This window comes from Vulpes vulpes, chromosome 1 (assembly GCF_048418805.1).
Source record: "Vulpes vulpes isolate BD-2025 chromosome 1, VulVul3, whole genome shotgun sequence".
Classification (NCBI taxonomy): domain Eukaryota; kingdom Metazoa; phylum Chordata; class Mammalia; order Carnivora; family Canidae; genus Vulpes; species Vulpes vulpes.
Window position 1 is genome coordinate 153,839,580 of NC_132780.1, and position 27,107 is coordinate 153,866,686.

General features: G+C 38.3%; 1 pseudogene; it reads right to left on the reverse strand.

The window, feature by feature from the left end:
* Positions 1-11,517: 11,517 nt before the first annotated feature.
* LOC112914250 (small ribosomal subunit protein uS2-like) lies at positions 11,518-12,386 on the reverse strand (annotated as a pseudogene).
* Positions 12,387-27,107: the final 14,721 nt, after the last annotated feature.

The following is a 27,107-nucleotide window of genomic DNA, read 5'->3' on the forward strand; positions in this document are numbered from 1 at the left end:
AAACGGGAGTTGATCAGGTATGTGCTCCAATTTCCCTTCCTTGGTTTTTCTGTTTAGATTCTGGAGATTTCAATCTCTCAAATTCTAATTTCCCAATTTACTCTTGGTTTCAGTATGGCATAGTTGGATATAGAAGTGGCTGAGAAGTGGGCCAGGGCAAGGAGGGCTATAGAGTAGACCATCTGGGCTGAGGCCAGCTGGGAGGTCCAGTTTGCTTATTTTAATTTTCTTAAACCTTTATAGAGGTATACTGATATACAAAAAATTATACATATGTAATGTATACAATTTGATGAATTTGGACATATGCATATATCCCTGAAACCATTACCATAACTACCACCTCCAAAAGTTTCCTTGTGTCTCTTTGTTTTTTCTTGTATGTGTGTATTAAGAATACTTAATTTGAGATCTACCTTCTTAATAAATTTTAAGCATACAATACATTATTGTTTACTACAGGTACCATGTTGTACAGCAGATCTCTAGAACTCATTCATCTGGCAACTGAATCTTTATATCCATTGACTAACAACTCCCCATTTCTCCTACCTCTTTGGCAACCACTACTGTATTCTATGCTTTAATGAGTTTGACGATTTTAGATATCTCATGCAAGTAGAATCATGCAGCCATGTGACTGGCTTATTTCACTTAATACAATGTCTGGGAAGTTCAGTTTAGACCTTAAAGGAGTCTAACCACTAGTGCCAGCTGAGCTGAGGCCAAATCACCTCAGGAACACTACCAGGCCCTGACCCAGAAAAAAATAAACTACAGCTTATACCTGACACAGAGTCGTCTTTAAATACAGAAGGTCCAACAATGTCTAGTCAGTTAAGGGATATCCTGGTCCTTGACACCAAAAGGACCGGAGTATGATGTGATACAAAGACTCATAATGGATCCAAGAACCACAACTATACGTAAAGCCAAGAGATTCCATGTCTTGCTTCACCCCCAAACTTGAGAGGCAAACTCAAGAAGCAGAGGAGGGAGAAAGCCTCTGAGAAGCACTTTTATCCAAAAGAAACTGAGTGATCCTTAAAGGTACTATTTTAACTACAGGATCAGACATTAAGTAAACAGATTAGGCATGTAGGTTATTTATTTTTTTTCCTTGCCAACCAGCTTGAGAGGAAGGCTGATTAATTATAGACAAATAAAAAAAATTACATTTTCTCTGCACATCTGATTTGTGAGTTAAATATTTGCTATCCTGGTACACTGGCTAATGAATTAAAATGAAAAGAAAATCTAAAAAGAAAACCATGTAAAAATTTTATTGCATTTCAAATTCTTGGTTACTTGGAAAAAAATTTGTATTATCCAAACATGCATGTGAAAAAAATATATATATATTCACACACACACATATATATATATTTTCACATCCACTTATACTGAAAGAATCAATTATGATAAGTAAAAAGCACTTTATCTTGGCATTTGGCAGAGACATAACTTGGATATTTTCTGAGCTCTATAATAATATACTTCATAGGCCGAAACACGTAATATACATATAATAGTTTAATCTACCTCAAAAATCTAAACCTATCTTTAAAACATGTATCACTATAGGAAAGTTGCTTTCCCTTTTATGAAACTGATAGCATCACAGAAAAAAGGCAAAGGACTCCCTATTTTTGTCAACAGTGACTAAAGTCACATGCCATTCTCCGCACTTGAACTTCCTGCCTATTCTCCATGTTATGACTTTGTGCCCAAGATGGGAGTTTATCTGAAAAATAAGAGCCGCTCAGCCTCGCTGAGCTGCCTTTTCGGAGACGGAGCCCCGGCTGCCCGGAGGCCCGGAGGCCCGGAGCCCCGGCTGCCCGGAGGCCCGGAGGCCCGGAGGCCCGGAGGCCCGGGCGCTGTTGCGGCCGCTCCAAGCTGGAGGAGAGCTGCCCGGAGCTGGTGCAAAGGCCCAGGGCAGCCGCGGCCGCCGGCCCACACAGCCTGGCGCCGCCTCCCTTGCTGCCGCTGCCTCTGACCACCTTCGGTTGTAACTCAATAGAATTCAAATCTTTAGCTGCCTGGAGCAGCCAGGCAACGGGCCCAGAGGCCCTTTCAAATCAGGGCTTTTTACAGTTATTTTAATCCCCGGGAGATGCCAGCATTTCTCCGCCTCAAAAAGACTGGCAGAAACTGTGCAGAGAGGCTGGTAAGCTCCAACGTCTTGAGGAGGAAGTTGAGCCAGATTCCCTTGGAGAAAAAAATGAGAGTAAATCCATGTGTGTATCGTTCATTGTGCTCATCTACTGTCTATTTTCAATTCTCAGGGACAGATTCAGGTAGGAATGATATAATACACAAAGGATGGGAGAAAGTATATGCAAACACACACCATTTCGTGCTACAAGCCTGTAGCAGGCACGCTGCAGATCAGATGACTCTTATTCAACTGAGTGAATGTTATTAAAGTCACTTTCTCTTCCTGTTGGATTAAGCTGGACACTAAAGTGATGGTTACAATGATTTAACTCTCGCAGGCCATCCGATTCAGCTCAGCACTAGTTCTACTCAGGGATGCTGAGGAGTGGTACATGCTACTTGGCCTTGGAAGAGCAGTGTATCTTGGTGGTCACAGCAGCACAGACTCTAGGATTAGGCTGAGTTCAAATCCTGCTTTGCCATTTACTAACAATGAAAATTGGGGCACATTTATGACCTCTTTGTGCCCTCTGGGATGAGAAAGATGATAATCGTGGCACCTGTAATGAGGATGAAATGATATCTGTGATATCATTTCAATGATATCTGTGATATCTGTGATATCCATGTGTCTGGCACATGGATAATAATTCAGGGTGTGGTCTGCAGACCAACAGCAGCAGCAGTTTATTAGAAATGCAGATTCCCAGGCCCTGTTCCAGACTTACAGCATCAGAATCTGAATCTCAGAAAAATTCCTGTTGACTTTAAACATTTGAGAAGCATTGCTATATAAATGTTGGTATATGTATTTGAGGCAAGCTTTAGCTAGGTTTAGTGGTAAGGTGAGAAGGTCATCCCTGCTGGTTTGCCTTTCCCTTACCAGGCTCTGAGCTCCAAGAAGAGACTGTCCTCTCTGACACTTGCCTCTGATTATCCCAGCTTTTTGGTGGCTGTGAACTATACTCCTGTAAGCCTGTGTCCTGTATTATCCTCAACCTACATCCCGACCTTGAATGTTTATTTTGCACCCAGATCCTGACGTTTTTGACTCCACCAGCTTATTTAACCCCAAGTCTCCATTAGTACCTTTGCTTGTCAGTTTTATTGAATGTCTTAAATTATAGACTGCATCCTGATGCCTTTGCAGTTCAGCTGGGTCTGTGCCTAATCACCCTCCCTGAACAAAACAAGAAAAATATTAGGAACATGTTGAAAATGTTAGAATTATTTAACACTTCCCTCCTAGGTCCACACTATACAGAAACATTCGGTTTTTATAGTTGGCTCCAAGAGGCAATTTTCTAACAGATTTATATAGCGGAGAAGAGAGCTCAGCCTTTAAAGAATGCAAAGGTCAACAAAGCAAAATTTGCTCTATTTATGATATGGGTGTGACATTTGGCCCTCTTAGCAGCCAATATTCTTTTGGCTTTAGGAAGGAGTTCATTGCCACACCTGCTTGCTTTATTTCACATCAAATGGTGTTTAGTAAAGAGGTTTGGAAACAGAGACCTTCCATAGGCATTCATGCCAAGCTTATTACAATTCCATGATGCTTGGCCAATAGTGCAATGAGAATGGATGACACCAGGATGCCAGGGCCCTTGATGTGTGGTGAATTGAAGGGATATAATTGTATGTGAAATGGACAGAAGAAGTGCTTCAAGGGCACACTGGCACCTAACTTATAGTAGCAGAGCAGCCCTGTAGAGAGGCAAGAATTCACAGCAATACACTTTGTATCCTGCTATGGATCAAATTGGAAAAGAGGAGAGGTTAGTTATTTGTAGACTGTGAGATTAATGTGACTCACAAACCATTTCAATTGTGGATGTCATAGCTTCTGGGGAGGACTACTTGGGCATCCACAATAACTGATTGCCTCCACTGTATATAACTAAGAAAGCAGCCAAGGGGCAAAAAGGAGAAATATAATACTCCTTCCCTCTAAAAAGCTTACAGTCACATGTGGGAAATACATATACATATATGAAATGGAAATAAACCAGCAAGGAATAAATTGAGGACTCTAAATTGGTATCAGAGGAAAAGTTACTTCTGTCCAGTCTAGAGGTTTAGGACAGCCTCAAGAAGGTGTGGCTGGAGCTATCACTTTGGAGGATCAATTTATATTACAACACATACATTCTTGTAAACATAGAGAAACTTGTGACCCAGGTAAAGCCTAGATGGTAAAAGAAGACATATTTTAGAAGTCCAACAAGTAAAACTTTTTTTTTTTTGCCCTCCCAAATATATTGAAAGAAAAACATAGGATCTAGGGACACTTGGGGAGATTATCATCTTTTTTTTACCAACGGAAGCTCAGTTGGAGGACATAAGTGATGTGTGGCTGCACACATTTTAATACTTTACTACTGACATAGGCAGACTTAGCTGCCCATCACTAGAAGGCCACACTCCACAGAGACAGTTTTATCACATGGCAGAGAGCAGACAGGATGCACCTTGGCTGTAGGTAGACAGCTACAAAAGAGAACCTGAAGTATCATACCACTCTTTGCACTTTCTTAGCTCATGAGTCAGAAAATCCATTTCTCCTCCCTTGGAAATATATTCTTTCCCCTATCCACCTGCCCAGTATCATCCCCTAGAGTTTATTCTATTTTTTAAAAATATTTTATTTATTTATTTGAGAGAGAGAGAAAGAGCATGAGCAGGGGGAGAGCAAAGGGAAAAGGAGAAGCAGGCTCCCCGCTGAGCAGGGAGCCCAATTTGGGGCTCAACCCCAGGACCCTGAGATCATGACCTGAGCTGAAGGCAAAGCTACCCAGGTGCCCCAAATTTATTCTGTTTTTAATGGACTCTTTAAGTTGATTTTAATACAACTAACCAAATTAACAAACAATAACATTTATCTTTCTTTAAGTCTGTACATTTGTGTGGCATCAGTGTATATACATATTGAATGTATATATTGGGTTTTTTTCTTCTTGTTAAACTAGTTTTCTGTGTTTGTTACAGTACTATAATTTTGAAAAGAAAGCATTAGAATAAAGATTGTATTACTTAAAAATTATGATCTCTTTCCCTGGCTAGTAATTTTATTACACCCTCCTAATTCCATTGGGTTCATCATCCTGAGTTTGGTCTCAACATAGATGATTGCTGGAGAGTGCCTTTTCCATCAGCCTGATTGAGATTAAAGAGACTCAGCATGAGAAGACAAGAGAAGACTTAAGAGAAACAGAAAACTGCAGTGTTTGGACTATTATGTGGAAGGTACATGAGATTTACTCTGAATGGCTTCATTGCGTGTAACTAAGAGCAAAGACTACAAGTCACGTGGAGATATTTTGCATACACATAAGAAAATTTTTTCCAACAATGTGAACCACTTAACTATTGAAGATGGCTGTTTTGAGAGATTATGAATTTCCTGTATCTAGAAATTAACAAACCAAATGATATGGATTTTTTAGAGGTTATTTTAAGCAGCACATGACTGGTTGGCTTGATCAGAAGCTCCTGAAAACCTGTTTCTGAAGCTAGTGGCCCACTGACTGTGTTAGATTAACCCAGGGAGTGTGTAAAATATAAAGAATGCTGTATAGAGATTCTGATTCACAGAGTTTTGGGCGATCCTCATAATGTAGATCATAGCTTCCCAATGGGTGTCATGAATGGGCTTGGGTCAGGAGTCCCCAAGACTACCCTTAGGCTCATAATTCGCTAGAAGGACTCACATGATTCAGGAAAGCTGTTATATTTGTGGTTATGGTCTATTATGAAAGGATACAGATTAACATCAGCCAATAAGAAAGGCACATAGGGCAAAGTCCAGGAGAAGCCAGGTGCAAGCATCCAGGTATCCCTTCTCAGTGGAGTTAGATGGGAATGCATTTAATTCTCTCAGCAGTGATCTCTGACAAAATGTGTGAAGTATTGCCAAACAGGTAAGCTCACTCACGCAAGCCGTGGTGTCCAGGTTTTTAATTGTGGGTCAGTCAGGCATTTAGCACTTGAGTGACTGACCTTACCTGTTTGGTTTCTAGGTGCCTAGAGATCAAACTAAGGCATGCCTAGGGGCTCAGGCATACAAAAAAGCTCTTATCAGGTAAGGAATTCCAAGGCCCAAGAGGTTTTATTGTTTGTTTTTGTTTTTGTCCTTGAGTCTATATTTTAATAATATGACTTCTAACCACATAACACAGCATGCATTTCTGATGATAAGTAAAAAATACTATTAGAGAGCAGTTTGTGGTGTGTCGCTGGAAAATCATGTTCACCTCAATATGACCACTTACTCCTCTGAAGTATTATAAGACAGTCTACAGGGTAAGGTTCCTCTGGCAGCCTCCAGCCCTGTCTCTACCTTACCCCCCATCAGTTTTAATAAAAGGTTTCCTTTGAATTATTTCACCTCTTGCTGTTCTGGTAGTTGGATATCACCCCAGCAACTCTATGACTGCTTCTAATATAATGTCTCTGTCTCTATATGACCCAGACATCAGTCAAAGGTTAATTCTTTCTTTAGAAAGCTCAGTGTTTGAGCAACACAGGCTTCCTGAGTTAAGTCTTCACTGAACAGGGCTAGCCAGGTGGCTTGAGATATTGATCCCTACAGGCCTCATGAGGCCAGTGCTCGTAGGCCAGGTGCCATAGACATGAGTAATCTCTTTGAAGCTCTGTAGGCTCTGATGCAAGTGGGTTAGGAAAAAGCTGAGAAGCACTGATAGATAAATAATTCCCCCAGGTGTTTCCCATAAGCAGTAAAGCTTGGCGTCTTTTGGTCTAGATGATTTCTAAGGATTTTGAAACCATTGGCTTCTATGATTCTTGGAGCTAAAATTCCCTGTGGATGCCTGCTAAGTGTTTTTTTTTTTTTTTTTTTTTTTTTTTTGTCTTCTTTCTCTGGATACTAATTGGATTAAGTTTAGTTTCTGGCCAGATATACTACATTTTGGAAAAATATTTCCAACAAATGCAATGGCCTCTTGAAAATCAGAAGCAGATGTGAGAAGAAAGTATCTCAATCGCCATAGAAGAAGGTGTTGGGAAATTATCAGTTTAGGATAGGAAATTATCAGGGGGTACTAATGTTAAGAGAGAGTGGAGATGGGACTGTCTCTCTGATAGGCTTTTACAAATAGTTTAGGACGAAAGAATCTTATTGAAAAACAGTGTAACGAAGGGATATGTAACAAATTGTTGAACAGTGGAGTTTTCAATTTTATGGGATTTCTGTTTTGTGGGGACACTCGCATGTTACATATTTCTAGGTTCCAGTTGTCTTACTAAATGGATTAAATGACATTCTCTTTGCATGTTTATAGTGCTAAATATAAAGAATATTTTTGAGACATTTACAAATATAAATATTAACTAATTACCAGATTAAAATATTGCAGTCCCTAAGGCTGATTTATAGCAGATGATCTGCCCACATAGGTTAAATATGTTCTAGAAATAAATTTGCATTTCAGTGTCAGCTTTCTTCTTTGCAGTTTGCTACCAGCCTGCATACTAGATCTCTCTTTCTTTGTCTCCTACACATCATTGTGTTCTCTCTTGGTTTTGAAGATGTGTCTCTTTTCTGGGCCTCTTCCTTTCCTCTGATATTTTCTTGTTCTTGTTTTTGGAATCTCGACTTTTGCCTGTCTTTACATATAGTTGTGCCCAAGTATATTTATAAGATTCTCCTTTTAATGCCTTATTTTTCCCTTTCATGCTCATTCCTTCAGAAAAAGAGTTATATAATAAAATTTTATTGAATCCTACGATATGCCAAATAATGTGCAAAGCACTAGGCTCACTGGAGCCTCAAGGCAGAGGTTCCAGCCTCTAAGAGTTCGGTCTCTCACTAATTTGATAATCATTTATCCTCACTTCCTCTCCTCTGCAGTCCCAGCCCCAAATCATATACTTAGCATCTCTGCTTGGAAGTCCTGTAGGCACTGCACACTGGATATGGAAGAAACCAGAACTCATTATTTTTCCCTGTAACCCTACTCTGCTGTGTTCCCTTTCTCTATTAAATAGCATTGTCTGAAGCTCTCATATTAGCAAGTTTATCATCCTCTCATTATCTATATAGCTGCCACTTCTTGTTTACTTTGCCTCTGATATGTCTCTCAGGTCCATTTCCTTCTCCCTGTTTCCACTGACTTGGTAAAGGTCTCCACCGGCTCTCACTAGCACAGCTAGAGTGCCTTTTATTTGTGTCCCTGCTTCCAGGTTACCATCTGACTCCTGAGCTGTCCTTTTACTCACACTTTCCTGCATCTCATTCTCTTGCTTACTTTCAGTGAAGACCATAATCAATCCCCACATGCCCTAACTATTCTCCCACCATTTTTACCCTTGTGCTCATGCCCTAGCAGCACCAGACTAGATGAATTCCTCCCACACTCCCATGTCTTGCATGCCTTAGTGACTTGGTTGACTCCTGGGCCAGTGATTTCCTTCCTCTCCATCTTTGCTTGGTGAACTTCTACCTTCAAGGCTTAAATTCTTTTGGGGATGATTCTTTATCTGTGAAGCTGTCTCCACATTCCCTGTTCTTTGTTCATACTCTTAGAACACTTTCACATATTATTTTATATTCCTGGGATCTTCAATATTTGGCACAGGGTAGATGATCTTTTTTTTTCTTTTTTTGGTGGCTGCTTAATAAGTAAAATGAAATTTGTTACATTTTTATATCTAAAGCTCTGTCTCTATGTGATTCATAACAACTTATTTTAGCAAAAGACTGGGCTGTTAACAGTTGATATATTTAATGATGTGAAGGCAATTGTGAAATGCAAGTTTTGATTTACTGAGTTTACATTTAACTTGAAATTACATCTTACTACAAAAAGAGAGTTCATTTTTTTCGTATCTTTAGGCTTTTCTTTCTTAAAACACATTCTGAGAGAGGAATTGTACCCGAAATATTAAGGTAGTCCAGTTGGCCTCACTTAATTTTAGCAGATGGGTTGAAGAAACTGAAAGTTCTCTGAGATTTTGCAAAGCATGATTGCTTTAGATTCTAGGTCTACATTATTCTCAATATTGTACTTTGCACTTTAATGATGAAAATACTAAGTAGTAAAATGATTTCTTTTTCTTCTCTCATTGATTATTGGGAATATAAATGATAAGAAGGCATATAATTAATTCCATGTATTCTATTAATATATTTATTTATAAGCTAGTTATATAACTCATTATCATTATTTTTCATTTAAATTTTTTTTAATTTTTTTATTATTATTATTTATTCATGATAGTCATACAGAGAGAGAGAGAGAGAGAGGGGCAGAGACACAGGCAGAGGGAGAAGCAGGCTCCATGCACCGGGAGCCTGACGTGGGATTCGATCCCGGGTCTCCAGGATCGCGCCCTGGGCCAAAGGCAGGGGCCAAACCGCTGCGCCACCCAGGGATCCCTATCATTATTTTTCATAGTAAAATTATTGAGTTCAGTTATTATGTGATGCTTTGGGTTTTTCCTTTAAGTTCTAGGTATTCTAGGGCAATGAGTAGGTTAGTTTATTATTGCTACAGTCTGCTCTAGGAATATCTTCCAGTAATCTGATTGTCTCCACAGGGTGGATTCTGCAGATACACTCAACTCATTTACAGCTCACGATGACATGAAAACTGAGGGACAACAAAAATTTAGTAATGCTATTGGTGTGTTAGGCTGCATGTGGGTATTTTCCCAGGTTCTTCTTGGATTTTTTTTTCTTGGATTTAATATTATTTCCAAGGGATTTTCTTTTGCAATATCTAATCTAAGAAGTGTGGCAAAAGAAGACTTAGGATTCTCTTTTTTTAAACATTTAAATATAAAATCGTTTAGTAGAGTAGAAAGCAGAAACAAAAATTGGGAAAAGTGTTAAACTGACTCTGAACATTAACTGTTTTTAGTGATTGGATGGTATACAGAGGGATCTATCAAAAATGGTACTATTAAAACAAAAGTGAGTTCTAAATATCTTTTCCCCCAACCAAGCACATACTATGTTATGGAGCTTTAGCTATTACTCACATCAAACTTAGATCTGTAGCTATCAGAGAAACAAACCACCCTCTAACAACTTGCTAAATAAAAGGGTTTATTCTCTTTTAGTCTTTACTGACCCAATCCCATTTGCTGGAGTCTACATAATTCAGGCTGGTAGTAAGTGTTCCTGATTCTAAGATGTTTCTTATTACCACTAGGCTGGGTTAGGTACCTGTATATTGCATATTTCTATCACTGTATTTTTCCATCCCATCTTTATTATGATTTGTTTCATGTGTCAGTCTCCATCATTAGCCTATGAACTCCTTGGGACCAGGGACTATTCTTTACTTATCTGTGCCAAACACTGTGTCTTCAGTGTAGTAGTGAATACCGTATGAATGTTTGTTTGTATAATTAATAGTGAAATCAACTCTCAGGGACTGGAATTTTCATTGAGGGACAGCACCACTGAAAGATCTTATTTGAAAAACTGGATTAAATACAATATCACTTAAATTTTAGAGACACATCTGAATCACTGCATTAAACTGCTGTGTTTAATTTAGTTCTAAAATAAAAGCAGTATCTCTTGTCCTCCAGTTATTGAAAGGGTATATTTTTAAAAGAGAAAGTAGAGGTGAATTAAAAAGCATATAGAAAGTCATAAGTGTAAATTGCTTCCTAATATAATCTCTTGAGTTTTTGTTTAATAAAGATAAGTTACTCAATCAACAGTTACTCCATGTGTGGGGTATTTGTACATAAATCACTTAGTTTGGCTTGGATCTAACATTGATAGGACATAATTGATCTTTAAAAGTTTTATGAAGAATCACAGACTGTGAAATTAAAGGCGGTTGTATTGCCTAACTTTGTCTTTCCATCAAACAGACACCTGTTTTCTTGGTAGTAGAAACCTTATTTTATGTGTATTATTGACCAGTCCATCAATTAACTCTGTCTCACAATAATTCTAGTTTATATCAAGAAAACCTACTAGAGTTTTCTAACCTGATAAATTTCTAGCTATTGTTTTTTTCCCCCACCCCCTCAAAAAATGTTCAAAGCAAGCATTAAAACCTGATATTATGTTTCCTGGCTCATGATTTGTTAAACCAACTTGTCATTTAGGCTTATGTATTGCAAAATGTTGTTATGTGTGAGAAAAGTTGAAAAATATCCAGTAGGTCAGTTTTAATTGACTTTTCTTAATCTGTAACAAGCTTTCCCTTGAAATCTGTTTCTTTCTCTATCTTTCTTTCTTTCTTTCTTTCTTTCTTTCTTTCTTTCTTTCTTTCTTTCTTCTTTCTTCTTTCTTTCTTTCTTTCTCTCTTTTTTAGAAATGCTACTTCCTGTCAACCTTATTTCTATTTTCTGTTTAAGAATCTGTGGAAGAATAGCTTAGGGCCACTCAGTGGTTATTTTTATTCATTCAGTGACCTGAGCAGTGGGGGCTGCAGACCAGTCCTCAGTGGCAGCCTGAGTGCTCCAGTCTTCAATAGGGAACTGCTGAATAGTCACAGAGGTCACTTGCATGCCTTCAGACAAGTCTGCAACCTCGGGTTGAGTAGCAGTAAATTTGGGAGCTGCAGTAGTCCATTTGCTCTGAATTTCCTCCTTGGTCACAGCCTTTTCAACAGTGGTCTACTCTTCCTTTTCAATCTCTTCAGGATTTCTGTAGAAGGAGAGATCAGGCATGTCCTTCCATGGGTGTTCACAGGAGAAGGTGCCACGCATGTGCAGAACTTCTTGGGCCAGCATCCACCACATCAGACCAACTGAGTGAGCTCCATGTTGTTGTATGGGATGACAACATCCACTAGCACAGAGAAGAGTCTGTGTTTCACAAAGCAATGTAGGTAGGTTAACATAAGATGTCTCTCTGCGAGGCTGATGGTCAGCCCTGGATCAGTAATGACCAGAGGTCGCAGCTCCTAGAATGCTTCCATTCCAGGATCTGGTTAGTGGGTGTCCCAGGAGTGAAGCAGCCAGCAATAGGAATGGCTCCAATGACAAGCCCAAACTTTAAGCACTGGCTAGTATTCTTGGAGCAAATGACACTCACATTAACTGGGTTTTCAATGGCAACCATGGCATGAGATACCGGCAAAAGCTTCTCCCAGATTCTCTTCAGATTTATGATATAAATACCATCACTTTTCCTTTTGTAGATGGAAGTCAAGTTTGGTGCTACTTAAGTGGGTTCCTGCTGCAAGCAAATTGAGGACATCCTTCTCTTTCATTTGCAGGACATCAAGGACTCTGGACATTGTGAAAGTTTCCCTTTAAGTTAGAATGGAAACCCAGAGCAACACAACACAGATCCTTCTCCGGATAGCTTGGAAAGGCTTTACTTTCTGATAATTCATAAATACTATCATTACCCTTGGAAAAGAGAAGAGTTGTGGTAAACTGGATAATACACAATAGTTAAAGTTTGTAATTAAAATATTTGGAAGTATTTTGTTGTATATGTATTTGTCTCATTCATTAAATTTTGTGGTCCCCAAGATCATCTATATTAGTTTCTTAGTGCTGCCATAACAAATTACCACAAATTTACTGGCTCAAAACAGCACAAACTTACTATCTTACAGTGCTGGAGGTCAGAGTCTGAAATGACTTTCACTAGGCTAAAATCAAGGTGTTGGCAGGATTCCTTCTGGAGGTTTTATGAATGAATCCATGTCCTTATCTTAGGTAGCTTCTGGAGGCTACCTGCCTTCTTTGGCTCATGGTTCATTCCTCCATCTTCAGAACCAGCAATCACACCACTCCTACCTTTGCCTCAATTACACTGGGCCCACTTAGATAATCCAAGACAAGCTCCTCATTTCAAAGCTTTTAATCACATCTGCAAAATCCCTTTTGCTATGTGTGTTTTGGATCCCCCTCAGGTTTGATAGTTTGATAAGAGGACTCAAAGAACTCAAAGCATATAGTAATATTCACAGCTACGATTTATTGCAGCACAAACAACAATCACAACAACAAAACAAAGCCAAGTCAATGAAAGGAAAAGGCACATGGGGCAAATTCTGGGGGAAAGCAGGTGCAATGTTTCAAGGGTCCTCTCCCAGTGGAATCACATAGGATGTGCTTCATTCTTTTGGCAATGAGTTGTTACAGCACATGTAAAATTTTGCTAACCAGAAAGGATCTTTGGGGATTCAGTGCTCAGGGTTTTTATTGGAGGTGGTTATGTAGGCATACTTTGTCTGCCGTGTGCCAGAATCCCAGATTCCTAGAAGGAATGCAGATGTTCAGAACAAACCATATTGCTTGCACAAACATTTTAGACACAGTAAGCCATTCTTACCAGTTAATGGTGGAACCCTCCAAGATCCAAATTCCTAGAGGCTAGCCAAGGGCTAATTTGCAAGGAGGTCTTTTCAAGGATAGACATTTAGAATTGCAAAGCTATGTTAACTCTTTTCTTCATACTGTGTAAGGTAACATATTGCAGGTTTCAGGGATAAGGATGTAGACGTATTCAGAGGGATCACCATCTGCCCTATAGCATATGTATTTTACTTAATTTTGTGTTCACAGCTCTAGCCCCAGTGCTTTGCATTCAGTGAGTATGTGGGAAATGCTTCTTGTTTGTGCATTGAGTTGTGGATCATGATTTGTCACATTCCCTGTGTCTCCATCTTTGTAAATAGCATTACCATCCACCTAGTACCTGAATAGAAAATCTATTTAACTTCTTCCTGTTTCTTGCTCTCCACCTGCAATCGATCAATGAGTCCTACTGATTCTATTCTCTGTTTCTTGATTCTGTTCCATTCCCTTCAAGTCCACTACCACCATTGTAGTCGGGGCCACTGTAACTTCTGGACACTCTTTTTCTATAAACTGTGGACTGGTTTTAAGCTTCTAGTTTGCTTTTCTCCAAACTATTCTTCATATAGAAACAAGAGTGTTCTTTTAAAAACAAAAATCTAATTGCATTACAACTGCATTACTGCTCTATTAAAAACACACAGTGGTCTCTGTCTACTCCTCCAGACTCAATTTTTACCCTATTTTATCTTGCATATCTATACATCTTACAATCAACTTGAATTTCTCTTGGTTTTTCAAGGAAGACATATTCCCTCCTTACCTCCAGGGTTTTACATGACTTTGTTCCTTTGTACCAAATGTTTTCTTCCTTCTTTGCCAAGTTAATTCTGATTATCCCTTCACTTAACTCTCAGCAAAAACGTTTCTTTCTCAGGGAATCTTAGCAGGCATCTAAACTTGTTAGGTTCCTCTATTATCTGGCCATTTATATCCTGTACTTTGCCTCTCATTAGGCTTATCCCAGAAGTTATGATTTTGTCTATCTTCTCTGTTAGATTATAATATGGCAGAGACTCTGTTTTGTTTGCCATTATATCTCTAATATAAAGCACACGGAACTGGACATAGTACGTTTCTAGTAAATGTTTCCTAAATGAGTGAATGAATTAATCCTGAAAGTTTTTAAGAATGATTGCCTGGCTGCTTTGGAAAATGGTCTGGCAGTTCCTCAAAAGGCTAAACAAAGAGTTACTGTGACCCAGCAATTGTCCTCCTACATATTCACCCAAGAGAAATGAAAATGTAACTCCCACAAAAAATTATATATAAAATTTCATAGCAGCATATTGCCAGCATAATAGCCAAAATGTGGAAACAACTCAAATCTCCATCAACTGATGAAAGGATAAATACAATGTGGTGTATTCATGCAACTGAATATTTTTTGGCCATAAAAAGAAATGAAGTGCTGATAATATGCTACAACATAGATGCACCTCAAAAATATGCAAAATGAAAGAGGCCAGTCACAAAAGACCACATACTGTATGATTTTTGAAAGGCCTGGAATAGACAAATCTATAAAGACAAAGGCTAGGTTAGTGAGTACCTAGAACTGGGGATGTTGGGAAGAAATGGAGAGAAACTGCTAAGGATTGCCAAGTTTTCTTCTTGAGGTGATAAAAATGTTCTGAAACTGATTATGGTGATAGTTGCACGATCTGTGAATATACTAAAAAACATTGAATTGTAATACTTAAAATTTGTCAATTGTGCAGAATGTGAATTACTTATTAATATTATTAAGACAAGATTAGAAACTTACCAATGTAAAATTCAACTTTGAAAGAGAGTTAATGGTGATTATGATTAATTCACACTAAGAACATTAAACTCAAGAAGTATTCATTCATTAAGTGAATGGCTTATCATTCTCTATTGACTGAAATGCCTGGCCAACTAGTTCACCTCACAACTCAAGCAATCACATAAGTACTTTTCTTTGAGGCAACCATTGCATTTTGGTATAGAGCAGAAAGGTTTTATGTATATTTTGTCACTCAAAATGTGTAAAAAGAAGTGAATTTAGGAATTGAGAGTTAATTTTATAAGTTAATATTTTTCACTGATTCATCAAGGACACTTTTAAGTGAAACAACCCTTCCACCCCACTTTTAGGTACAGAAAGATGCAATGATGACTCGTCAGTGGTTTTATTCTCTCTCTCTTTTTTAAAGATTTTATTTATTTATTCATGAGACACACACACACACACACACACACACACACACACACAGAGAGAGAGAGAGAGAGAGAGAGAGGCAGAGACACAGGCAGAGGGAGAAGCAGGCTCCATGCAGGGAGCCTGATGTGGGACTCAGTCCGGGGACTCCAGGATCATGCCCTGGGCTGAAGGCAGGCGCTAAACTGCTGAACCACCCAGGGATCCCCAGTGATTTTATTCTTTAACTCATTATTGCTTTTGCACTGTAAGTGCAATGTCAACCCAGTAGAAAAGGCAAACAGCTGCTTCTTATTGTTATGAAAATAGTTTTGACCTGATATTTCTTCTGAAAAGATCTTAAGGACTCCTGGTGGATCTGTAGATCACACTTTGAGAGTGACTATCCTAAGTAATATAAAATCACAGTAGCCTTAGCAACCAGGGTCCAAGTATGTATATACAGACCTTCCTAAGTTGTGCTCCAGTGGTCCTTCTCGGGCTAATAATCATCTCAGTCAAGTTGGAAATTATTTGGTCAAGTTTCTCCTTAATGCGGCATACTTCTAATTAAGGGAACAACATCGCTAATTGTTAAGTGATTAGCATTTCCTTGCTTCTCACTGTCAGGGGATGCATTAAAAGCAATCACCTCAACCTTATCTTACCTTAACTCTTAATTTTTTTGTCTCTTCTCTGCTCCTTTATCAAGAATAGCCAGAAAAGGTACCAAAGAGGTGGAGATAGAGTCAGAGACTTTGTGACAAGTAACCTTCCAGAAGTTCACAAAACTCTTCTCTGAGTATCTTTCCTGGGATGCTTTCTGGATGTTTTACGGTAATAGATTGGAGGTGGATTGAAACCTATTCTGGCTACCCTACATCTGGGAACTGAGAGGACAGCCACCAAATTCTTGATTTGAGTTTAAAAGATGACATTCAGAGTTTAGTTGTGGGCATAGTTTGCTTCAGCACATGAATAATTCTTCCAGGAGAAACTGCCAAAATATTCTATAATTTGGAGTTAGGTTTTCAGATTAAGCAACCATGATCTGTTACAACACTGCAGGATAGATAATGTGCCAGTGGCAGGTTAGAGTTTTGCGTTGTGTTAACTTTGTCTTTGTTTAGCTTTTTGCTATACCTTTCTTTGGGGAACACTGACATTCTTCTTTCTGTTGCAGAAGATTCCTCAGCATGGCCAGGTGGCATTTAAAGAGCCTAATGAGAAAGATGACTTGGCTCCAAGTGGCAATGTCAAAAGACACTTCACAGCTGCCCTGTCACAGAGGTCTGGAATGAGACCGACATTCTCAATTACTGCCCAGTGTTGTGTTGTCACTACCCCCTTCTCAGCATCCACCTTCTCAAGCCGCATTCGTGCCCTCTCTTCATCTGTTCAAGTGGGTGCTTTGGCATGAAGAAAGCTGTGCTTTATCTCTCTAATGCATCTTGCTGTCTTTGGCACATTTGTTGTTTGTTGTTGGTAATGCCAGGTCTCAGCTGTTACATGACAAGCTTTGATAGAGTGAATCAATTGTTGTTGGTTTTTTTCTTCTTGAAATACCCATCAGATTTTGTACTTCCCTTTTAAAAATGAAAGCTGCTTCATAATAGTTACTATTGGGAATAAGAAAAATATGACACAAGAAATTTATATCATTTTAACATTTGATCATGTCGGATGAATTGTCAGGAGAAAAATAAGTCTTGCTTTTTCACAGTGTTCATTTAGAGGGGAACAAATACCAGATGTCCCAGAAATCTCCCTTCTAGAAATACAATATGAAGGGTATACTGATTTAGCCTTAACTTTTAAAACTCCTTAGAAAGACAGAGAAAGATATATAATTATTTTCAGCTTTCCTCTATCCCAGAAGGGCAGGAACCCTCAAAAGAGTACTTTCTGGGAGTCCAGGAGATTGCTTTTCACTTGAGTGTTATTTGAAATTTCCTGTGGATGGTGAATCTGAAAAACCTTTGGGTCAGGGTTGAGGATTTGTGATCTAAACATTCTTGACCCTCCTTCCTATAAAACCACAAATTGATATTGCTAGGACTCATCGCCACAGGATAGCTATCCAGCTGTCCAACATCCAGATAAAATTGAGTAATAAATTCAGAAAGTCGAATGTTCCCTGTTTTTGAGCAATTGAGTTAAACCTTTTAAGCGCTGTTATTATTAAAACCTGACCCTACTCTAAATTTAAGAAACTACCGTAGATAACAACTTTGTAAAGTTTTTCAAATAGTGTTTAAAATATTGCTGACCCTAATTTATGGTTTAATTTATGGTTTATGGCGGGGGGGACTAGGACATATTCATGTTCTATCTTTGTCTGTGGTTTGTATACTATGAGGAAGCTTCCACAGCACGGTGCAAACAGGTGTGTATTGGAAAACAGAAGCTTCTTGAGGTCAATGGCTCTTCTTAACTGTACTAAAGGTCAAAACTAGCAACCAGCCAGTTTTATGAGTTATGTGACCTTGGACAATGCCACTTCTATATACCTTGGTTTTCTTAACTGTGAAATGGCGATAACTGTAGTGCTATAGAAGTTTATGTAAAGATTAAATGAGTAAACATAGTAAGTATAATAAAGCACTAGAACAGTGCCTGGCACTAGAACAAACACCATCTAATTGGTAGTTTTGTTGTATTGTATAATAATTGTATAACTGTTGTAGTTGAGGTAATGCTAAGTGTCCAAGAAAAAAGAGAAGTATAGAGAAGGAGAGAGGGAAAGAGAGAAGGCAAGAGAGAGAGGGTCTTTCTCCTGATGAGGAAGGGGAGAGAGGTTGGTGGATCACAGCCAATGTGTTCCTTGGTACTCCTCCATGGAAATAAACTCTCTGAATGAGTGGAGAGTTTTCTTGAAGGTTGCATGGTTCACACAGGGAGCCTTCATTTTGAGCACAGAGCCTTCCAGCCTTGCCTAAGAATCCCATGTCTCAAAGAAGGGATGATCTCAGCCAGATCTCAGCAGTGATTGATGAAGATGGATGAACCAGGACTGGGTAGAAAGCAGGGGGTGAGAGAGAGTTCCCTTCTACCCTTGGTGCTTTAACACATACAGCTTTTTTGTGTTCTGAAGGGAAGGAAACCTCAGTAGGCTTGGTACTGGGACTTGAATTTAGCTTATTTAATGTTTTCTGTGTACCTGGATTACAGACTGAGCTTATCCCCACTGCATTAATTGGCTCTTATGGTATTATTTGTAGATATATTCTTTGAATATTTCACACATGTCCTATTTTCCAAAGTACATTATATCTGATAGCAAGGATCATTTAAAAATATCTGTCATTGTAGAGTCATTTGGATATTCTTATACAAATTCATGTCACCTGTAAATAATAGCAAGTTTACTTGTTGCATCATTTGTATGCTTCTTAAATTTTCATTTTGCTGTATCATATTTGATAGTCCTTCAGCAAAAAGCTGACTAGTAGGAGCGATGGTCTCGGCTTTATCTCAGTCTCGGTCCCTGAAGGAAAGATTTCAATTTTATCCCTTTAAGAATTGTATTGACCTGGATTATTTCAAAATACACTCTTTATCCAATTAAGGAATGGTATCTCTATTTGTAGTTTTCTAGGATTTTGTCATGAACGGGTGTTGAATTTTATTAAAAGCTTTTTTTTTCCTGTAAAAAAAAATCTGTCATCATGTTCCATGTGCTGGAACATCATGCTCTGCACATAGTGAGTGTTTAGTAAACATTGATCACTGTCCAGGGCCCCAGGGCAGTGATTCTCATCTGATGTGCTAGACAGATGTGTACCATATTCCTTCACCAAATTACATGACACAACATTTTATAAAAATATAACATTTTTGTCTTTGCTACAACTGAATACCGTCACTCAGAACTCTATGAGATGTAACAGAGCAAATGGGTTCCATGATGCAGTTTAGTCTATATAAAATTGCCATTGAAGAAGGAACATGTTTATTGGAACATGTGAGATCTTTTGCAACTTGAGGATATAAGAGAACAGAGGACAAGACAGTTTTATCCAAACAGCGATACAGAAAGCCTTATAGGGAGACTACATGAAGGTTATGAATGAAGCCATAACTAGGGAAGCTTTTATAGAAACTGTGAGATGTTGTTATATTATGACAGTGATTTCCATATTATTGTTAGTAGCTTTAATGATGATGATTTTGGTATTTAATCCCTTCCCATATGCTGCCAAAATTCCAAAATTTAAGAGTGTGACAAATTCCAAAATGATTGAGAACTACTCCTTTGGGACAATTATATCTTAAAGAAAATAGTGTGAGGCACTTGTATGAGAAGTTCTTAATTCTTTTAGCATCATTATGTAGGGCCAAAAAGAGGTGTCTCAGCTGGATTACCTAAATATCTCCTGTCCACTGTCAATTGGTCAAGCAGATCCTAATCCACAGTGACTAATGCAGTTGCTACTTCGAATAGCCACATTTCCATAGATTCCTTTGGCAAAGGGACAAGTTAAAATGTGTTTAGACAGTTTATGCAATGACTTAATGCTTACATCATTTTCCCCCAAATTCCATGGATGGTATGGACGTGGTCCCAGGGTGATACTGTGCACATCTGTCACAGATGAGGAACCCTGAGATTTTAAAAGCCCCTACGCTTCTAGTGGGCTGCTGGTAAACCTGCCCAATGTTTGTCCCCAAGAAGACATTATTTCTATTACTTTGGACTACAAACAAATCTCCTCTGAGGAAAGCAGGAAGACTTTTTTTTTTTTTTTAAATCTTGGAGTGAGTAAATAGATTTGCTCTCTGACCATGAGAGTGACATTCTCTCTAGTTTCTGTGGCTGTTGGTTATGCAAACATCTTCTAACAAAACTGTTATCAAGCAGCCATCTATGTACAATACACTGGGTTGCATCATGCAAGAAGCATCATGTAAGAAGTATCAAGAAGCAATAGAGCCCATTAGATCTGGATTTGAGTTTGAGTTCTGCTATTTACTAGCTGCATCATCTTGTGTCAGTTATTTAAAATCCCTGTAAAAAGGGTGATAATAATTTCCTCTTTGTAGAGCTACTGAAAAAAAATAAATTAGATTGTGTTTTTATAGCACTTTGCGCTGTACTTTGATAATAATAACGCATTGTTATTAGGCTGCATTAGACTGAGAACAGAATACTTGATCAGCAGTAGCTTAAAAAACTAAGGAGTTTTCTTTTCTCACCAAACAACAAGACCAGAGATAGATAATCTAGAACTGGGTCAGCTCCTCACTAATGCTGCCTGTCCCAGGCTTGCTCTGCCTTCACACTGCCCTAAGCATGTAGCTCTTATCTTTATGGTGGCAGATGGTTGCTGCTCCTCCAGGCCTCTAAATCTGCAGTCCTGAAGAAAGAAGGTGAAAGTCTTCTTCAAAGTCTTCTGCTTGCAAGCTTTGCATTTTTATTCCGGAGGGAATGTTCTTCTTAGGGACTTCATCCACATACTAATTGGCAGGTTCTGGATTACATGGCCAGTCTTCACTGGGAAATTGGGTATTTTTAGTTGGGTATACAGTGGCCCCAAACAAAACAGGAAGACCTGGAATGGGTACTGTAGTCGACTGGCAATGTCTGCCATAGCATGATCGCTGTGTTCAAGCTGTTCTAATATGGTGCTTCAGTGAGCAATAAAAACTTTCCTTCTTGGCAGTCACAGACTGTGGTTGGTGTATGCTTTTTATTAGACATTTATATTTAAATTTGAAAAGGTTAATTCTGTTTGATCCAGTGGTCAAAGGACAGATATATTCCCAGCTTCCAGATTTCAGACACTGTGAATAGCATATTTGGTGAAGCCTGAAATGGAACAGAATGAAGATATTACAGTTAATTAGGCCTACTGGAAAGCCTTATTGCCCCTAACATAGGTAGCCTAATTACTTTATATTTTAATTTCCTCTTCTTCATTAACAGGTACTAAGGGGCATCTTCAATGAATTGGCTCTCAGCATTTTGGCTTTAAGCTTCTGTTTCCATCTTTATATAATGAAGAATTGGTCAACTGGGTATCAAGTCATTCTGTGTAGCCCCGTTTTTTGGATGTGAATTAAAACTATTAAGTTCATCATTATTTATTTCAGTGATTTTCTCGGCTATAAATGTTACCAAAAGGACTCAGAGTCCATAATGAAAGGATAGTTACTGTAAATCATTTATCCTAATTTTGATGGTTCAGAATCACCTTTGAACATCAGTCATTATAAAATTTTATAGTTATATACATTGACATAAAACTCTTTTCTTGCTTTTTTTCTCAGAAAATGAAGACTTGAAACAGTCTCAGACTCTTTGGGATGGTGTAATATACTCCCTTCAAGAGACTTCATCATCTTGAGAGAAGTTATCAGTGCTTTCACTATTGATCCCTTTGTTTTTGACTTTTCATCCCTGTTCAAATAATTGTTATTTATAATTATATATTTAATAATTCTATAGTTGGGCCACAAGCCCAACTTGCATTCACCCTCCCTTCTGACTTGTACTCATTTTATTGATGTATTGAGAAGGGAAATCTCTTTTACCCTTTCAAAGAATTTTAGAGCTGCTTCAAGTGGGCTTACTCCAAAGTAGAGGTTTGCAAATATTTTCTATAAAGGGCAATGAGTACATATTTTAGTCTTTTTGAGCCATATAGAGTCCCTGTCACATATTTCCCCCCTTCTCCTATCAAAAACAGGCCATGGATCAGACTTGGCCTGCAGCTAAATGTTGCTGAAACTTGCTTCAAAAAATAGTTCTTCACCATTAAAGCAGTGGTTTCCAAAAATATTTTGAAAGTTGATCTTTATTATTAAAAAATCTTTGGGAATGTACTCAGAGTACAGGCATTTATTTTTATTTATAAAATGTTTATATGTTTTTACCTAACTGATATTATGTACATCATAAAACATGCACAAAGATAGAAATTAAAAAGCATCAGATAAAATGTGGATATAAATAGAAGCTCTAGAAGTTCTTTCTATGCTTAGGAAATCATCTTGTCCACTTCCTAGGGAATCTGCATTTCATCTTGGAGTTCTCTCTGTTACAGGAAAAAGATGACACTTCTCACATGACTCTAGCCCTGCAATTTTCTAGAAGATCTTAATAATATCAGCTTTTACCTTGAGTCTACTTAAACCCAAGGGAACTTGATTCATTGGAACCTGCCAACGTAAAGGTCGAAAAACATTACAAGAATAGACTTGAAAAAAAATTGGTTCTCTAAAACTATTCAGAGAATAGACTATGATCAAAAAGAAGCTCCTTAAGACTATGAAATTCTCCTTCAGGATCATGATTTATTAACTGTTTTTCACTGGTGAATATACAGTCTTCTAATGTGATATCTCACTTGAAATGCCCACCTTTCAGGAAGCAATACACAATGCAGGTACATGCATTTACTTATAAAACTGTTTGGACTTTCTAATGAGTGGTAGCCTGGGACCCAAGAAATTTTCAAATTGTTTTTTGAGAGCCATTATTGAGCATGTCCTGCATCAGACACTGAGATTCTTAATCTTGGCTTCATGGATTCTGTAAGTGGCTGTAAATGAATTTTAGTGTATTGATGAACATATTAAAACTTTTATGCAAATGGAGAGTATGGACGATATAATATGACTTATATCTGGGAATATGGCTATAACTATCTATTTAGGAGACAGAAATCACACCAGCTATTTTATTAGAGAGAATTTAATACAATGAACTGCTAACTAAGTGTAAAATTATTAACAAGGTAATTGAAAAAGGCAAAAAAGGGAATTCCGAGTTATCAGAGAAGTAGTGTATCGCAGGAAGCTGCTGCTATTCCAGAGTTGGAGAAAGAGAGGTCAGGGGCTGGGGGAGCCACTGTTCACATGGTGCTGGGAACCCAGGGAGGAACACCAAACACCTGGTGCGGGGTCTCCAAGGGGGCACAAAGAGGCTGGTTCTGAGAGTGTTGGAATCTCTTCCCTAGACTTTACTGCGGTTTCCTAAACAAACTGTTTCTGCAAGGGTGAGAATGCATTGCTTGGAGCACTGTTCCCAGGAACCACAAGCTGGCTGGAAGCCAACGAAGTACTCTCTTCCTTTTTCAGTTTCTCTGAAGCGCCTCCTAGTGGTGGACTCTAATAGGCATCAGTTGACAAAGCAGAAATGTGGTTGGTGGTTATTGCAAAGCTGGGTGGATTGAGAGCCCAGAGGTAATAGCTTCATCGCTGAACCAGTGGCCCATAGATTTAATGAAATTATTAAAGGGGACTGGAACTCCAAAGGTTAAAATAAGCTCTGCTGTTTATTTCTTAATACTCGGGGAAGAGGATTATTTTACATATGGAGGTGTTGCTTCCCAGATGAAGATAAATGAAAATCTGAATATTCTAAAGTATTCCTTTTTCTAGGTTCTGGTATCACATAATGCAGACAAACTGGTATTTATCATGAATATTCTGGAACTAAACTTCTGAAATTGTGTGCTAAGGTTCCATTTCGTTTCCTTTCATGTTTTGCATCTTCTCTTTGGAAAGTTATATCATTTCTAAGGACGGTGTAGTGGATGTGATCTCTGGTGGTAACTGGCACCATGATTCCCCAGGGATCTGTGTATGCTGCTCCTATGCCCTGCTGGCCATGGTTAATGCAGAGGTTAGAGAAACTGGGAGAGCTAAGCTAGTCAGGGCACCTCACCCTGCCAAGTTAAGTAAGTGGTCTGGGTTTAGCAAGAGGGGATCTCTCTCAGGTGGTGAAGTTGGGAGGCATGAGCTGAAAGCTGCCTGGCAGCTCTGTTCCTCGTGGTGATGAGGAAGCCTGTTTGAAGAAAGAGGCAACTGAGCCAACCCAGTGAGAAAAGCAGGGAGGAGTGACAGAGTCCTATAACTTTCCAGTTGTGGTGCCAGTGTCCCTGAAACAGCTACATGCTTGTGAACACATTTGGCTTACATGAATCACGTCTACCTTCTTTTTCCTTTCTTAAGCTTGTTCAAATTGATTTTCTATCACTGGTACCCAGTAGAGGGCTGCCTAAAGCAGTGCTGCTGTGCTGTTTTTGTGTATACCATTTAGACAATGGTAATCTCTCAGGAACTCTGCTGCCATAGTGGTAAAGGGGCGATGTAATTTATCTCTAAGATTGTTTGAGATGTAAATGAAACATTTAAGTGGTGCCTAGCATGGTGCCTATCATAAAGTATACATTAGAAAAAATTGTTGTGGATTCAGTATTGTATCATTAATAGCCTAGCTTGTCACTAGACTGTGCAGGATATAGCAGTTTCTCCCTGCACCTCTTGTGCTAGTCTACTACATACAGCGTTTGATTTGTCCGTTTCATAATACCCTGACACTGTCAAGGACCAACATGGTTCAGGGAGATAATTATTAACCCACAACAGCAATGCATCATTTCTTCAAAGACATTCACCTAAGTTTAGTGTGTCTGTGGAGGCAGATGTCCCTTTAGGCTTTAAAATCATTTAATTTCTCTTTTTCTTCTACTACTTCTCACCATCAGCTATTGAATCCCAGTTGTTATTTCTAATGGCTGAGGTCAAGGCCATCCGCTTGAGTCTGTTTTCTCTTAAGCTCTTCCTTTTGTTATGTTTCTTCCAAATCTTATTACATCTCTTTTGCATCTTGGCTTTTTTTTTTAAGATTATTTATTTATTTATTCATGAGAAACCCAGAGAGAGAGAGGCAGAGACATATGCAGAAGAAGAAGCAGGCTCCATGTAGGGAGTCCGATGTGGGACTTGATCCTGGGACTCCAGGATGATGCCCTGGGCCAAAGGCAGCGCTCAACCGCTGAGCCACCCGAGTGTCCCTGCTTCTTGGCTTCTCATGTGAAAAGTTTTGTTATGTATCTATGTATTGTATTTCAGAGGATCAATTCAATCATTTCTATGAGAATTATACAGTCTAGCATATTCTTACTGGCATAAGATAGGAAGCTAAATGATAATAAAAGATTGCTTGGTGATCTAGGAATCCGTGTAAGAGACATGAGATGACCCCCTCCTCCTGATACAGCTGTTTGATTCAGCCATTATTTTTGCAGGATAAAAGTACTTTGTTATTCAGAAATTATTTTTGAATTAGTATCAAACCACGCAGCTAAAAATTTTGGAATTGCTGCTATTCAAAATGAATATAATTTAAAAATAAAAATAGAACAAAATTGTTTTATGTGTCTGAGCAAATATCTTTGCCTCTTAAATACAAAGAAATGAGGATGTACTCAATTCCCAAATAGAATAAAACAAAAACAAAAAAATCCAAACCAACAAAGCATGTGGGAGTAAGTGATGCCTGGGACAATTTCTTATAACAATCATTAAACAAATTATTATTAAAAAGGCAAATGACTCTCTTTGTCTAAGCTCTACCCAGCTTGGTCAAGTGTAGCATTATCAACTTAATACTTTCAGGCACATAGTCAACTAATTTAAATGAGTTGATCCAAATTGACCTTCTTAGATGACTGAAATAACTACTGATTGTTCAGCTATTTGAATCATATAGGCATGATTTGAGACAAATTTCAAGATGTCTTGGTGCACTGAGACAGGGGGGTGCAATAATAATCTACATTTCTGTCCCATGCCCCAACTTGCCCATGCTTTCTAAGCTCATACATTCAATTGCCCACTGGGTAGTCCACATAAATGACAAATAGATACAACAACCATAACATATCCAAAACAGGATTCTAGGACTTTTTCCTGCAAATCCTACTCCTCCCCTTCTCTTTCCCATTGCACCAAAATTCTGAGATAGTCTTGACTTCTCTAATTTGTTCACCTCCTACATTGACTCCATCATCTGGATGTTTAAAGTATACCCCAGTTCCATAAATCCCATAAAACTAAGTCACCTCATTTTCCCCATACTCAAAATGCTCAAGAAATATTCAATACATGCAAAACAGCACCCAGGTGATTTTCTTATTTACATTTTTAATATTTTCTATAATTACCATACACAGTTTTTATAACCTAAAAAGCAATTCAGTTTTATAATTCTGCTTTTATAAGAAATATAGTGTTTTATATATAAATTAAAGAAAGCATTTCTTGGTACAGCTTTGCTTTCTTTAATCACTTGGCTTGATACACATATCCTGATACAAATTTCAGAGGCTTCCTTTTGTTTTGGCTATTTCTATTGCCAGTTTGATAAAAGATAATAAATACTCAGTGACACTAGGAGACAGCATGGTGGAGTAGGAAAGATGTAGATTTTAAACCACAAGACCTAGGATCTAGTTTATCTGACAGTAGATTGGCCAAGTCATTTTAACCAGTTGACTTAAAATTTCTGTCCCTCATCTTAAAAGAAAAAAAAAATGGAACTAATACTATTTGGCTTACCTACCACATAGAATTTTTGTGATGTTCAAATAGCTATTTAAAAATGTTTGAAGTGTAAAACACTCAATAGATGTTAGTTAGAAATAATGGAATTACTTGATAGTCAAATGGTGAGTTGTAAAATCTACAGATG